We start from the raw sequence: 18,338 nt of genomic DNA on the forward strand, positions 1-18,338 counted from the left end.
TTCCCCATTTCCACATAAGGCAAAATCAGGAGCTGTGCTATATGCTCTCCTGGCTCTGTTTTCCAGGGAACAAAAGTAGATATAATAACTTGAATTTCCCCATTATAATCTGAATCAATGACTCTTGTACGTACTTGCACTCCTTTTAAACTTAAACTAGATCTGCCTAGAAGTAAACCTACCATCCCCATTGGTGTCATCTGACTGGAGACAGCAACATTCTTTAACAGTCCCATTACAAAAGGAGAACCTGGTCCATATTGGTTAATAGCTTATTTAAATTCTTTGATTAATTTAAAAGGAAAAGGCTCAAATGTAGCTATAACATTTCCCCATTGCTCTAGAGGGGTGTATCCTAACAGGGAACTGCCAAGCCTCTCTTTCACCCTCTCATCTAACTTGCTGAATTCCTGCCTTAATAGAACTGAGAACGGTCACTTGTGGCACTGCCCAAACAGTCAATGGGGCAACTACTTTTGCCCAGCATCCTCCAGAAAAGAAAGATCTGGAGGATCAGGCCACTCTTTTTCTTCAAAATAATGTGGGGGTGAAGAAAGGTAGGGACAGCTCTCTCCCTACTTTGCTGCTTTAGCTTTAGCTGGCAAACAAACCTGCTCTGTCACCTCTTCTATTACGTTATACTCTCCTTCCTCCTCATCATCAGTGTGAAAAGGTTCCAAGGTGGAACAAACCAGAGCCCACACTTGTTCCATTGTTACCCTGATGCTTCTGAGCTCCCCTTCTTACTCACCAAGGGGATTGCTTAAGAGTACTCTGGTGTCCTCCAGCATAGTTCCATGTTTTCCAACCATCATTCTGGTGACCCTTTGACCTGGGCTTGAGCCTCATGTATGGGCACCACTTGCCAAGACCAGCTCAGTCGTGGAGACCCTAACACAGTGGCACTAGAGAACTTAAAGATACACACACACACACACACACAGAAATATAGAGTGCGGAGTGGGAATCAGAGTGCTGACAGCCTTCAGAGCTGAGAACCACAAACAGAGTTTTACCCACATGTTTATTGACAGCAAGCCAGTGATAAGCATTGTTTCTATAGATTGTAGACCAACTAAAACGGGAAACAAATGGGATGGGCTGTGGCTAGTTATCTACAGCAGGAACATGTCCTTAAGGCACAGATCGCTCATGTTATTGTTTGTGGTTCAGGAATGCCTTAAGCGGTTTTCCATCCTGGATGGGCCAGGTGTCCGTTGCCCTCATTCTGGTAAACCAACAACCTTCAGCGTGGGCACCATAGCCATCATTAACATGTCACAGTGCTGCAGAGATTTTGTTTATGGCCAGTTTTGGGGCCTGTCTATGGCCAGATTTGGGGGCCTGTTCCCAGCAAGTGTGGTTTGGTTCTACCTTCCTGTGAAACCAGTGAGAACCTGAAGGCAATCTGTGATTATTTCCTCAGTTTTGTAAGTAAAAATATTCATAACTAGTAACTCACATTTCTACATTGATACCCTGATCCATAGAGTTAAGACTATTATGGCAATACAGGTGAATTGGAAGTGATTATAACTGCCTCTATCAGCCAAAACAGTCAATCAAATGTAATACCATGTTACTTAAGGAATTTCAGAGATTGATGTTACCATCACAATGTAGTGGAGGTGAATTCCTTCATATGTTCACTCAACTTGCCTTTTTTACCTGTGCAGAAGACAGGTGAATCTTAGAAAATGAGAGTGCATTACAGAAAATTTAATTGGTTATACTTATTGCAGATTATGTTCTAAATGTAGTTGAAGTACTGGACCAAATTAGCACATCTGGCACCTGATATGTAGGTATTAATCTGATAAATGCTTTTTTCTCCAAAACCTGTTTATAAAGATTATCAGAAGCAGTTTTCCTTCTTCCAGCTTGGCAGAAATAAGTCTTTACTGTACTACTCAGGGGTGCATTAATTATCAAGGCCTGTGTTAAAGGACCCTTGAATGCTTCTCCATTGCACATGATGTGATACTGATTCATGAAATTGATGATATGCTGATTTAATGGATCTACTACCATGCCTGGTGGCCATGATTAGTAGGCAAAACTGCAACCCTATATTGGTAGAACCACTGAAACCCTCAGCCTCTCAAGAATAAAGGATTGTATCACTCCACCAAGAAGATAATTATTTCTAGCTAGAATACAGAATCTGGGGGAACATGAAATGTTTACTGGAAGTTAAAGATTTGTAACTGTAAAAATAAATATTATATAGATTCTCTTTGTATTTATTTCCTTGGATTGCAATGTGTAAATCTGTATCTATTTAACAAATATCCCCACTACTTATCCCCACCACTAGCAACAAATGTATGATGGTTAAATATAGCATAAATTACTCACTTTTTAAAATATTGAAAATCAATTGCAATGAGATTAATGAGGGTTTTTATTCTGAGAAGCTAAACTTAAAGTAGGATACTAAAATAACTAATACAACTTTGGATATTCTGTAATACTTGAAGGAGACATATAGTTTTGTTTGTTCCTGGAATATTTTCATTATGTTAATCTTGAGATTTCAAGAATTACATTAGGCAATAAAGAAGTATGCTAGGCAATGCAATGATTTTATTATAACAGACATGTTATTTTTGTAGTGGCCAACCTCCTCTTCTTGATTGTCTTATGTGGAATTACTTCATTGTTATCCAGTGGAATTTGGTTGTATACATTAAGTTACTCTTTCTCAGCTACAAAAGGCAAACATTTTGCTCAACCTTGGTCAATTAGAAGATTTCTCCCTGTAATATAAATCTTCAACAAAATGATAAAAGAGACTGAAAATTCAGAAAGTGGCTTTACTCTTTATAAGACAGGATCCTACAGTTTTCTGCTTTCTGCCCCTGTGATGCTTTTTTGGTTTTGGCAAACTTTCAAGCTGGGTTTTCATATTTCCATAGATGTAAACTCTCTGTACAATTTTGCTAAAGATAACTAAAGTTGAAATCTGTTGCTTGCAACCAAAACAACCTTAATTTAAAGAGCATTCTAATAGTTACTTTCCTCTCCTCTTTTTTTTAACTATCCTATGTCAGCAAGTGACAGAATCAATTGTAACACCTTTGCCTAATGATGCAAGTTCCTTGTCCATTCTTTGTATTGAATTGTATTGCCTCTGAGATTTAATCTTTACCTTTGGGATATATGTGCATTTTTATACAGACAGACACATACAAATGAAAGCAAGATTTTGTTTGTGAGTTCTCTTGAGAAGACACTAGAATGTGCAAGAAAGGATGAGGGAGCATTTCATTACCTCAAACTGATAGAGAATTCTCTAAGGAGACAACAAGTAATATGTCAAATGTTGGTGTAGACTATTGCAATTCAACTCCTGTAATCCCCAGGGTGACATTCTTATTTGTGTATTTTAGCATGGCTAAAAACATTTGGTTCATAGTTGCTGAGAGTTAAATAAAGGAAAATAGGTTAAAAACCAGTCTCTCCTCAGAGAGAAGGGAAGAAATAAAGAAAGAGCAAGGAACATCTTGGCAAAATGTAAAATGTGGAAGTGGACACTGAGGGGAAAACTCAGCTTCCCCAAATGAGACAGCAAGAAAACCTGCCAGAGACACACAAGGGAAATATGCCAAGATAACATATTTTCTCCGAGGGAAACAGAGTCTGAGAGGAAAAACAAATTGAAATTGGGGAAATAACTGAAAATAAAATCTGAAGCAGTAAGGAGACAAAAGGTAATGAGCATAAGACAAGAAGAGATAAAAGATGAGGTTCCATTTATTTGCAGATGTTTGTTTTTATCTGAATACATATGATAATTATTTTTCTTCCAAAATAACATTGTTAACACGAAAAATTTAGCTATTCATGCATACAGCTTTATTACTATCTTATTATATAATGAATTATTGATGATGAATGTAACAAAGTGTTTATTATTAATCACAAATCTCCATTAGAGTTAAGATTCAGTTAGTAGCAACATAAATTCCCAGTAGTGACTAGAATATTACAATGTACTTCTTGCGTGAAGAATATGGTTGCAATAGTATGAGTATTATGAGATCAGTTTTTCTGTTTTCTTTTTAAGCAAGCCATTCTACTACTTTAAAGGCAAGCTATAGAAATAAAAGTATACTTAGGAAACAATGAAACATCCCAAAATTATAATAGCATGGTAAAATTATAATGAAATCACTTTAATATCTAGCACTTAAAAAACAAATGTAAATTTGTATATAGAATTACACTTCCAAAATAATGACATTAAATTTTGACAAAATATTAAAACTTAAAAAAAATCCTAGAATAATCATCCACGAGTGAAGACTACAATGTCAGCAAAAGAATAATTACTCTTATTGATACTTTATAACTGAATAGATAATTTCACCAAAATGTCTTTTATTAAGACAAGGCAGTAGTAATTTCTCACTGTGTTTTTGTGAGAACTGAAGTCATATAAAATCCATTAAAGTGTTTTGAGAGATAGGTTTTGATAAAGATAATTTTACTATGATTTTTTAAAGAATCTGATAAGTAATCCAATGTTTAAAAATGATAACCCAATAACATTTAGAAAGATATATAAAGGCATTTACTATCCTTTAAGGTACAAGCTAATCAATATTGTAATGAAAGCTAGCAATTATATATTTTATTTAATATTAAATTATTTTTATTTAAAATATTAAATGGCAACCTATTTTCATATTAACTAGAAAATGAGCAACTGTTTTTCAGCTGAAATTCAAAAATGTTTCTATTATTTTACATTTATGAATAATCATAACAGTTCAAGGAACATGAAGCAGTCAAGTATGAACCCATTTTAATAATGTTCAGCCTATTGATTAGATAAACACAGGATTACTGCTGAAATATATCAAAAGGTAGCCAACCTTTAAAAATTATATTTCTTTTCCAATATATTATCTGAAATGACAAATGTGCTTTTGAAATACTAACATCCTTATGCATTATGATCTAGGTTAGGTCAAGCTATGTAACAGGCAACAAATGTTTCTTTGCAACACCACATTGAAAAATGTGTAAAAAGAAATAAGATAAAAGTTATTCAGGAACTTCTTTTTTTCCAGTTTCTGGGTCATTTATTTATTGTTTGAAAATGTCAGGGGCAAGACAAATATTAATCATTTCTTTTATTTGTTTAAAAAAATATAATGTTTAAATGCTTTCTTTTTTTAACAGTTTAATTTATATCACAAGTAGTGGTGGAACATTCCAAAGCTCTTATCATTTTCTACAGCCTTTACATTTCTGGCGCTGAACTGAATGTAATTGATGATATACAAGCATTTTCAGGTTAAAAGTTTTAGAAAACAGGTCAGTGCTACAAGCTTTTTTATTTCCATACTATCCTACTTCTTTCCATACATACATACCTGCTGTGTTTTTTTAATATAAAGAATATAAAATAAGGTTAACTTAGATTTAAAATAACCTGGATAAAATTAGCTAACTTCTTGTAACATTTATTTTTACTGTACACAATATCTTTTTTTTCTCATACGAATTGTGGCTAACAACTTTACCCATGTTTTTCAACTGAATTGCTTTCCCCAAATTTATGTGTTGAAGCCCTAACCCCCAAAACCTTATAATGTTACTGTAAGAAGACAAGATTAGGACATACAGAGAGAGAGACACTAGAAAAGGCTACTTGAGAACATAGTTAGAAATCGTCTATTTGCAAGTCAAAGTGAGAGGTCTCAGGAGAATCCAAACCTGCCCAAAACCTTGATCTAAACATTTAGCCTCCATAACTATGAAAAAATAAATGTCTGTTGTTTAAGCCACCCAGATTATGGTATTTTTATTAGGCAGCTCTAGCAAACTCGTGCACTCATAAAGACTTTTTTTTATTTTTACTTTTTAATTTGCTTTCCTCTACCATGAGAAGAAAGTTATTTCTGTAATGAATCAGGTATTATCAAGTTTTTAAATTAGACAACATATTTGTTCATGTTGGGTATTATTTTTATATAAATCAGAACTGTAGGCTATCATATTGAAATAAACCAGAAAACCAATAATATTACTAGACTTTAACATGGGCAACACAGGTTATTTTAATTCTTTCTGAAGGTTATCCTTTATAGTCAGCAAAGTTTTAAAGAATCACTGTCTAACCCAACCAATTTTAGAGAATGATAGATGTAACAGAGATACTCAGTTTCTTGTGAAATTATCTTCAATTTTATACTTTTAACTTTTTAGGATACAGTGATATAGCAAGATCCTAGAGTGGCATAGATGCAGAAATAATACAATTGAAATACATAAAATAAAATTTTATTTATAGACATCTACTATTATGTTTTATTGTAATTTTATATGAGTAATTTGTTTTACAAATTCAGTTTATTTATGCTGAATTGGCAATGCTCATGGTGCCATTTAATTGTAGAAAATGAAATCGAACAATGCATCACTTAATGTCACAAAGGAGGATTGCTGGTAAAAGATTATTCGTTAAAGAGACACGAGCTCTGAGTCAAAGACCACGTTCTAATAAGCTGTGTGAGCTTGAGGAACTCACTTAATCTTATTGGCTCCACATCTACACAAATGAGGCATTTAGAAAGAATAATTCTAAAATCCATACAGCTTTAATATTCTATGATGGTCAGACATAGAATATTAAGGTTGGATGAAGTATCTTTTATGCATAAATATATAATTCTATACATTTTAATAAAAGTTGAAGTTTTAAAGCTATGTGTTTGTGTTGTTTGTATTAAATATATTCACTGATGTCATTACTGGATTATCTAATTCATAGACCACAATTTACAGATTAAACATTCAAAGATTTGACCATTATTTCCTTCCAGTACTAGAAGATATAACAGAGGGATTGGCAGCAATGATTGATGGCCATGCTCACACAAGGTTAGAAAGTGGCTAGAGGATGAAGGTAATGATAATTAACTTTCTAGGGAAGTGTGCTGAACAAAATCATTCTCTATGACAATGCCGGCATACCTGTCACAAATTAAATGGAATAACATATTTTTCCTAATATGTTAAGGACTATGTGCCATGCTTTGGATTAGATGTTTCACGTGCAGAAATAAGATTCTCTATTTTCAATATGAGGAGAGTTTATTTTAGCAGAGTACATACCTATGTATGTAGGTATGTGGATGTGTAAATACATATATAAAACTTATTTTGTAGAAAAGTTTTAGATTCACAGTCAAATTGAGAGAAAAGTACCAAGAGTTCTCATATATTTTTTTCCCTCCAACATGCACAGTCTCCTCCACTATCAACCTCCCACCCCAGATTGGTGCATTTGTTACAATGGATGACTTTCCATTGTCACATCATTATCACTCAAAGTCCATAGTTTATATTGGGATTCACTGTTGGTGTTGAACATTGCATGGGTTTTGTCAAATGTGTAATGGCATGTATTCAGCATTGTAGTATCAAACTGAATAGTTTCACTTCCCTAAAAATCCTCTATGCTGCCTATTTATCCCTCTCCTCCTTCAGATCTCTGGCAACCACTGATATTTTATTGACTTTATAGTTTTGCCTTTTTCAGAAGTTCATATCAGTGGAACTATACAGTATGTACCCTTTTCATATTGGTCTCTTTCTCTTAATAATGTTCATTTAAGTTTCTCCCATGTTTCTTAAGGCTTTATAACTCATTTCTTTCTGACACTGAATGATATTCCATTGTCTGCTGTATTGCAGTTTATATATTCATTCACCTACTGAGGGATATCTTGGTTGCTTCCAAGTTTTGGTAATTATGAATAAAACTGCTATAAAATCTGAGTGTAAACATCAAAGAGCATGATTGCTGAACCATGTAGTAGGTTTAGTTTTGTAAGAAATTGCCAAATTGCTTTCCCAAGTGGCTTTACCATTCTGCACACTCCCCAGTAATGAATGAAGAGTTTCTATTGTCCCACATCTTTGCCAGCAGTTGGTGGTATCCGTGTTTCAGATTTTCACCATTCTAATAGGTGTGTAGTAACATCTTATACATTGAATATGCAATTCTTTAATGCCATACGATGTTGAGCATTTTTAATACACTTATGTGCCATTTTTATATCTTCTTTAGTTAGGTCTGTTTTCACATCTTTTGACCATTTTTAAATGTATACGTTGTGAATAAAAGTCCTTTACCATATATGCTTTTGTAAATATTTTCTCTCAGTTTATGGTTTGTATTCTCATTCTTCTCACACTGTCTTTTGCACAGCAGTAGTTTTTAATGTTAATGAAGTCCAGCTTATCAATTATTTATTTCAGGTATCATGTTTTTGGTGTTGTGACTAAAAGGTCATTTTCATACCCAAGATTATCTATATTTTCTTCTATATTATGTTCAAGCAATTTTATAGTTGCATATTTTACATTTACATTTAAATCTATGATCCATTTTGAGTGAATTTTTGTAAAAGATACAAGGTATATGCTTTTTTTTTATTTTTTACATGCAGATATTCAGTCTTTTCAGCATCATTTATTGAAACAACTATATTTTCTCCATTGGATTGCCTTTGCTCCAATGTCAAACAACAATCAACTATATACTTAGGTGAATCTTCTTCTGAGCTCTTGATTTTGTTCCACTGATTTATTTGTCTGTTCTTTCACTAAAACCACATTGATGTGAGTCTTTATGTTATATAATATCAGTCTCCCAATTTTGTTACTTGCCTTCATTATTATGTTAGCTCTTTTTATTCTTTTGCCCTTCCATATAAGCTTTAAAAATCAGCTCATTTATATTCACAAAATAACTTGCTAGGATTTTTATTTACAATAAAAATCAATATCAGTTTGGGAAGAACTAACATCTTGACAATGTTGAGCCCTTCTACCCATGAACATAATATATACATCATATTATATTTATTTAGTTATTTTAAATTTCTTTTATCAGAGTTTTTTAGTTTTCTTTCATATATATTTCCTTACACATATTCTATTAGATTTATACCTGTTTCATTTTGAGAGGTGCTAATGTAAACAGTATTGTGTTTTTAATTTCAAATTTCACTTGTTCTTTGGTGATATATAGGAAATGATTTACTTTTCATATTAACCTTGAATCATGCAAATTTACTATAACTGCTTATTAGTTCTAGGAGATTTTGGTTAAGTTTTAAAGTTTTTTTATACAAATAATCATATAATCTGCAAACAAAGACAATATATATTTCTTCCTTTCCAATCTGTATAAGTTTTATTTCCTTTTCTTGTCTTATTGCATTAGCTAGAACTTCTAATACAATGTTGGAAAGGAGTGTTGAGAGGACATATTCTTGTCTCATTCCTTATTTTCTAGATTTTTATTTTTTTAATCTTAAGAATGCTATAAACATTCTCCTGAAAACTTTCTGTACCCACATAGAGTCAAAATTTTACATAGAAGCTCAGGGTGCATATGAACATAATAGAACACATCTATATATCTGCAAACCACATATGCTCTACATTAAGAATCTCTGCTCTGGTAGACTACCACTAAATGATATTAAGATGTGTTATTGAGACTGGATGCAGTGACTCATGCCTATAATCCCAGGACTTGTGAGAGGCCAAGGTGGGCAAATTGCTTGAGCTCAGGAGTTTAAGACCAGTATGGGCTACATGCTAAAGGCTCATCTCTACAAACAGCACAAAAATTAGCCAGGTGCTGTGGCACACACCTGTAATCCTAGCTACACTGGAGGGAGGGAGGACCCCTTGAACCTGGGAGGCTGAAGTTGCAGTGAGCAATGATGGTGCCATTGCACTCCAGCCTGGGTGACAGAGTGAGATGCTGTCTCAAAAAAATAAAATAAAATAATAAAGTATTTTTAATTAAATATACTTTAATAAAAATTAGAATTAGATTAATATAAGATGTATGTATTTAGTGATTTCAATGACCTAATGCAATACTTAAAGGCAAATACAATACAGTACATAAGAAAAGTACTTGGCAGATCATTTGACCCCCAAAATTCCTAATTTTCTGATACTAGGATTGAAAAATAATTGAACAAATTGTAGTATAAAAAGAAAAGGTTTTTAAAAAATGATAGTGAAATGCCAAAAACTAAATAGGAAACTGTGCTAAAAACAATTTTTTTAATAGAGAAGGAAATCAATACAAAACAAGACAAATTTAAATAATGCTTTTCACCTATTAAATTAGTAAAATATTTGTTAAATTTCAGTCTTAGAGAAATTGGAAAGCAGTTACTTTCATAACTTTTTGGTAGAAGTATAAGTAGTTTTAATTAATTTGAAGGGAAATTTGATTTCATTCATGAAAACAAAGACTTCTGCTGAGAGGGTTTTAAAAAAGGGCACTCAGTTACTGCTTTTAGGATATCTAGCATTCACATTGTGATGACCTATACCAATCTACAGTGAAATAAACCAAGTTTCTTTGGAGAAGTAGCCATTCTAATGCTGGGTAAAAAATACAAGATAAGCCTGTAGGATTTTGTAATATCAGAAGATAGATGCTAAAAAATAAATAAATAAAAATGTTCAAGAAATTGTAAGAGTACATCAAAGGATATAGGAGAAAAGCTGAAAGAGTTCTTATGGGCTAAAACTGGAACAATTTGAGGAATTAAATAAATAATGTAATATCAAATAATAACCAGAAGAAAAAAATACTATTTATTGTTTATTCAATTATTTATATTAGTAGGAACTCCATACTCCATGTCCACACACATGTAAATCATTGAATAGATAAATGAATAAGGCCCATACTAATATAAATAATTGAATAAATAAATAAATAATAAGGTCCATACTAATATAAATAATTGAATAAATAAATAAATGGTTGGGGAGATACAATTCTTTCTTACAGAAAAACTCCAAATAATTTATGCAGATACTTCTCTCATCAAGAGGTGGAATTTATTCTCAAAAATGGAAAAAAAGAAAAATAAATTTAAGATGGAGGAACTTGGCAAAAAGTTGACCATGTGATAAACTTAACATCACCAGTGGTGAACCATGTTGATAGCTTGGCTCCTGATAAAGATGTGATGAGAAGATTCTTTCTCTCTGTGATTTTTCTCTCAGTAACCCATCATATCCAGTGTGTAAGTGATAAAACCCAGGTAGAACCCTCAGGGAGTCATGCTCCAGAGCCAGGGGTCTTAAACATGGAACCCTTTCCTTATAGCTAGACAGTACAAGTTTAATTTAGCTGCATCCCTATGCAACAAAATATATTCATATCGAGTTATTTAAACTATGTTTTTCACTTATAAAATATTTGTCCTCAGTAGGATGCCCTGAGGCAAGTATTCCCAACAAGTGTGTTCTGTGGGGCATTGTTGGGTGATAAAACTCTATAGAGATAAAAACTCATATCTATAATTTACAGCCATAAATAAATTTAAAATGCCTAGAATTTAATTTTAACTCCATTGTTTTTACTTTCTGAATGCAAAATTTACATTGTAATATAAGCCTTAGGAATACCATTCTCACTAGTGGGCATGCTTAAATTATCATGATCTTTCACTCCCAGATCATGGAATTAAATTATTCCAGTTAATTTTATTAATATATAATATTCATTTCTTTACCCCTAGAAAATTGTTTGTAAAGCCGTCATAGAGTATAAAACATAGAAGGGACTCGTGATGCTTTTGTTATTAGCATTACTGTTGTTATTACTAGCAGTAGTAGCGTCTGATATTAAGTTTCTATGAAGAGAAATAGTTGATATTTTTCTCAGTTACTAGATATATTTACTAATTTATTTATTGACATTTTATTTTAACAAGTAGCCAAAATCTACTTATGTTTATTATTTACTTTCATTTAACAAAGAAAAAATGTTTTAAAACAAGTAAATCATTCTATAAATTTTAAACCAATTATTTTACTAAATATTTTATGTAGCCTTAGAGATCTAGAAAATTAACTTAGTATTGTATTGCATGCATATGTAATATTAATATTTTGTGCAGGTTTTAGAATTTTAATTGTGACTTTCACAAATATGAATACTTTTAAAGTTTTTATGCTGCCTGTAAATACCTGATGTTTTTGGAATATTTAACTACGATAATTTTTTTTTTTTTTTGAGATGGAGTCTCACTCTGTCACTCAGGCTGGAATGCAGTGGCATGATCTCAGCTCAGTGCAACCTCCGTCCCTGGGTTCAAGCGATTCTCCTGCCTTAGCCTTCCTAGTAGCTGGGAGCGCCTGCCACTGCACTTGGCTAATTTTTGTATTTTTAGTAGAGATGGGGTTTCACCATCTTGGCCAGGCTGGTCTTGAACTCCTGACCTCGTGATCCAATCGCCTCACCCTCCCAAAGCGCTGGGATTACAGGCCTGAGCCACCATGCCCGGCCTACAATACACATTTCTAAGGACCCAACCACAAAGTGTTTAAAACACTGAAAAACTTATTTTCTGAAGATTTAAATATTTTATATGCAAATATTTTAATTTTTACAGATAATAATAAATATTTCTACTGATATGAACCATTCTCTAGTAATTTCAGAAAGTTTTCCGTTTCACCAAACAAAACTGAAAAAGTGAATCATAATTAGGCAGTAAAATGTCAATTATCCAAATTTAGATTTGTGAGTCTTTGTAGTTATTGTACTCATACTAAATACTTTATGTAAGGAGTGAAAATACCCGGTTGGCCTTGGAGGCTCATTTTTCTTCCCCTTTTACATAGCTTAGTCAAAAACTGATTCAGATAGACTGTCAGTCTGTGGAGATACACGGACTTTGGCTTATGTCAGCATTACTGGCAGGTAATGTCCTCATAGGGCCCTCAGTGTGTAGATATTGATCCTTGACATGTACACTTTCAGGTCCTGGGCACTGTTCCTGAGTTAGGAGAGTCTTTGATACACTTCTGTTATTGTTATTACTACGTAGGGAGCTAGGTGATACTTAATCCCACTTAGGCCAGCCTATAAATATATAGCATTTTTGGGGAAATGATTATTTATGTGCTAACGTGGTAGTCACGCACATCTCTAGCTTTCTTGTCTAGGCGAACACTTCTGTTTTGGAACTTTGGCCCTAGAACATACTTAGAGTATCTATTCCTGGCCGATGCTGTGGAATCATGTTTGTGAATATTATGGGGAGCAGTATGCTGCTTCTTTTTGTGAAAGTTTATCCCTAATGTGCTTATGCTGCATCTGCCCCATCTAGCACTACTGATGTGTTCCGGGATCTTTTTTGCAAGTCAGTTGGTGATCAATCTGCAGCAAACATTACAAATCCTGGTGGTACATGTTCTGGGAAACTACAGGGTTTAACTGGAGCACCTGTGTGTTAGAAATTTTTGATAACAGCTGATGCTGGATGTACAGTAACCCATGAATGGGTAGGCCTACCAAGGAATCCTCTCAGAACCTTCCAAGGGTACAAAGATGCCTGCCCCACCACGGTCCCCCGAAGGTGTAAATAACAGCAAAATGTGTTGGTTATTTGAAAGGAAGGTGTATTTTCTTCAACAGAAAAAAATGCTGTAAAGTGCCTGCATTTTTACTGGGTGGAGAGAGGAGATCAAGAATTTCAGAGTTACAGGGGGAAGCGGTTGTGGTAGAAGAACTGCAAAAATGTATATGTTTTATAAATCCTAGGAGAATTACACAATTCAAAGAGACAGGCAGAGCTACCTGAGATGGAGTTGTATTGGCTGCTCAAATGCAAACATGCAAATAGCAAATTCTGGATAATACTGAAATCTGGAGTGAAATTCAAAAAACTATGGCAATGTAATGTACAGTAGCAAGGACTAGATTTGGAACATGGTTCCCCTCTTTATTCCTAAGGACAGACCCAGAATATTGTGAAATTCATGAGTTTAGATCACTCTTAGATTACTTATTCTGGCTTCTGTGTCTGCACTATTAGTCTTTTGTCATCTTTTATGTATAATGTGGATGTTTTGGACACTCCAATAATTGGTTAAAGTCATTACATCCCCAGTTTTTGACTTTTTCAAAACCAGGAAATTGCATTGCCAAGAATGGTTATATCCAAGTACAATTGAAATACTGCCTCTGGCTAGAGGAAGACAAGTATTTGGTTTACTCACAGACAAATTAGCAGAGTCAGAGTTACTATGCAATGCATCCTTCAAGGTTCATGGCTCTGACTAGACACTGGAAGTGACTATGCCTAGAGCCTTACTGTGAACTATATAGTCTTAAAGAACAGGGAGCTACTGTTGTTCCCACACTATCTGACATCACAAGAGAAACTCTGATGTATTTCTACTGCCATTATTTGCTCTTGGCATGCAGCCTTAGGAATTGCTGATTTTTTTTTTGTATCATTTTGGAAAGAAAACCAAAATCAATTTGCCCTCCCTGCCTGGCAAAGCATGCCAATGGTAGATGATTATTGCTGGATTGGATGAACTCTAATATAATATAGATTTCTGGTGAATGTACAAATATTCTGTTACAACGAATTTTTGATAAGGACTTCATCATCATTTGTTTAATATCACAATAAAAGAATACCTGATGCTGGTAATTTATATAAAATAAAAGGTTTATTTGGCTTACACTTCTGTAGGCTGTACAGTAAGCATGGCATCGGCATCTGCTTTTGGTGAGTGTCTCAAGTTGCTTCCACTCATTGTGAATGACAAAGTGAGGCTGGCATGTGCAGAGACAACATGGTGAGAAAGGAAGCAAGAGAGGGGACACAAGAGAAGTGGTGGAGATACCAGGCTCTTTTAAACAACTGCTTTTTGTAGGAACTAGTAGAGTGAGAACTCATTCACCACCTTCCTGGAACCCTGGGAGGGAACTAATCTATTCCTGAGAGATCCTTGCCCATAACACAAACACCTCCCATATGGCCCCACTTCCAACAATGGGACCATATTTCAACATGAGGTTTGGGGAACAAACATTCAAACCATAGCAGTCCTCTATGAAAAAATTGCTGTGCCTCAAATGAGAACAAAGTCCAAGGCTACACTATCTATTGATTACATTGGGAATTAAATGGACTATAATCCCAAGAAATTAAAAATGATCTACTGTTTCTGCATCCATCAAATACAAGAAAAGGAGGCCTACCTACTTATTGGGCTATTTGGATATTGAAGGCAGCACATCTTTCACTTGAGGTATTTTACTTCAACTTTCAAAGTCAGTCACACTTGAATGGGAGTGCCTGTCCAAGATGCCTTAAAAGACAGTTCAAACAAAAGTAACACACATTGTCATGTATCCCCATCTCTCCTTCAGATCCCATTGCATCTATGTTTTGTACATCTTCTACCATTCTCACAAATGACTGGAGTCTTTGGCAAAAATATTCCACCAACATTCCTTGGTATTAAGAAGTTATGGTTAGGCTGGCTCCTAACAGAGAAAAAATGTCTCACTAAAAAAGTCTTAAATCTTATACCTAATATTCTCATACTAAAATGGACCCTCCAATTAATGGATAATACCAGCCTCTGAGCTCTTAGTCCCCTCACCCACAAGCAGCTGCTCATTCATTAGATATACATTCTTACTTAAGACATGACACAAACTTCTCACAAGACTTGGTCCTTATAGTGTGGCTTGCTGGGAGAAACAGCCAGCATTCAAGGTGGCCATGTCCTATAAAATACAGGAAATATCCACCACAGTGATGATGAATTCCTAATGCCTGTGTTTTTGGATGTTCTACATAGCAAGCTAAAACTCAAATGTTATTCCTAGACATAGAACATATCAGTAGAGTACTTACAGAAATCTACCTGTACAGATTGATGAGCCAACAATAATAGTCTAATTCTATGGTCACAGCTTTAGGACTATATTACTAAAGACACATACATATAGAGTGACATATTTTAATAAGTATCTCATGTTCCCTAACTGAATCTTTATCAGTTCCACATGCCAAAATAAAGCAACCATATCTTAGGAGAAATAACTGGACTTTCAAAGCCAATTAAATATGTGCAGATATCACCTCTCCTATGGCACAAATAGATGGTGCTCAAAAACTGCCATAATACTGAAAACTCTGCAAAAAAAATAGGGTGCACACAAATAATGTTTTTTGATATGATAGGGACCACTGTTACCTCCAAAGTGTTCACTCTATGCCAACCATACCATCCTCTCCAGCTAAACCCCTATAAGATTAGCTGATCCTGTCATTAACCACTTACAAGTTACATGTGCCACATCCTCTCTCCCTCAGCTGTGTGTCTAGGAATCAGAGTCAGATAGTAGGGAACAGGAATGTGAGAAGGTGCTGTATACTTCCCTGAATTTTCAAAACAATATAATTTTCTTCAAGACTAGAGCCTTCTCGAGACGGACTGACAGTTCATGAAGTGCCTGCTTTTGACATCAGAAGCTGGGAGGAGAGATCAACACTGCTCAGACCAAAGACATCTGGGCAGACATTTACTTGAACACTGAGTTTGCCATGGGATGATACTTCTGTCCTCAAAGTAAATTATAAATTATAATGTAACCATGGTGCCTCCTGGGTCTTTATCAAATCCTAGAAAAAAAGGACAAACATTCAAGTTCTTCCAAAAGTGGATGACATAATTTAACTGGTTGGTTATGAACATGCTGTATGCTGGGAAGTGAGTGATTATTTCATTTTCTATTAAACATACAGGTAAATAACCCCAAATAGTGTTTCACAGCTACTCTTAGCAGTGTGTCATAGTGTGAATTCCTAGGAAGTGTTAATATTTAACTTCCATCTGACCCAGTGGTGTGAGATCTCATTAATACCACACTACAAGTTGATATTGGTCATAGCCTATGAAGTCACTTATATGTTATAAGCCATCAAAGTCAATGGAATGTCTGATAAAAACCAAATAAGGACACCCCTTGGGTCATTTGTTTTCCTCTTTGAGTAACCTACTCTAGTAGACAGTGAGCTCACGTGAACTGAAGCCACCCTGGAAGGTTGTTCCCTGTGTCCCTGGGATGCAGAACCTGTTTCCCTATGTGCACTCTCCCTAGTAGTTCTCAGAAAGCCTAAAAAGCCCTGATACTGTGATTATTATTTAGAGAAACTAGGTTTTATTTAACATCTATTACTGTAACCCCATGCATACATGGCATGGTGTGTGAGCAGAAGTCATTCTCTCTGAAGATACTCATCTTGAAAAAAAGTTATGTTCAAACAATATGCACTTTTATTCACAGAGAAGCTCTCTCACATAATTAAATTGTTACCTCCAAGGTGAATTAAATTATATTATGAGTGTTAAATATAATAACATTTAAATTTACACAACTTGTACAGTTTTCAGGTTTACGAGAAGAAATGGCATATTACTCTCTGCTATTTTATGCTAAAGTTCATTGGTATCTGGAAGAAGGGCTCTATCAAGAGTGTGTAGGCAAAATATTTGAAAATATGTTGGCAATGACACTAATTTGCAGGTTTCTGGAACGATACTTTTGCCTCCGAAAACAATTTGTAAATTAGAGATTTTTGAGCACTTTAACAAGTGCAATTGAAAATTACAGCTACTGTGTTAAATATGTTCTGACAAATTTTATAGATTTAGAGAAAAATTCAACTTTGAGTTTCAAAATGCTTCAGTTTTATCGATTGAATGGTGTTATAATTTCATTTCTACAGCAGAATTATTTAAACTAGCAATTAAAGAAAAGAGTGATAGAACTATGGAAAAACTTTTTCCTTTAAACACAATTTTCAATAATTGACATGGAAAAATTCTAGTTAGTGGAAATAAAATGTTTCTGTCAATTAGAGAAAAATAAATTAATATTGTTCTGTCATTTGCTACCACCCGTGTGTACAAAGATTCTTATCAACTGAGACTCTCAGAATGTGAAGAGACAATCTTTTAAAGCCTTAGTCAGCAGTTGGGTGAGAGTATTGTTAAGCATTATATATTGATATAAAATTATGTTTGTAGTAGTAGATCAACTATCTCATCAACAGATTTAAAAATATTTTATCTTGATGTATATATACAAAACTTAATATTTAATGTATTCCCTTAAATACATATTCATATAATCAGAATAGAACTGTATTACAAAAATGAAGAAGACATTTTCACCTTGCATGATATTGTTGCCTGTATTTCTTTACAGTTTAACTAAAGCTACTACAAAATTACTATTCTTTTCTCTCCATGTGGATTTTATAAAAATTATTGGGAATCACCAGAAAAATGAAGTTCACTAATGCTGTGTATTATCATTAGTATAATAATAATAATTATCATAATCATTGTAACTTTTTTAACTATTCCATTTTCATAAACACACATATAATTGATAATGAGTTACTTCTGAAAATATATTTTTCATGTAATCCTTGAGTTATTAATAAACA

Source organism: Pongo abelii, chromosome 3, assembly GCF_028885655.2.
Source record: "Pongo abelii isolate AG06213 chromosome 3, NHGRI_mPonAbe1-v2.0_pri, whole genome shotgun sequence".
Classification (NCBI taxonomy): domain Eukaryota; kingdom Metazoa; phylum Chordata; class Mammalia; order Primates; family Hominidae; genus Pongo; species Pongo abelii.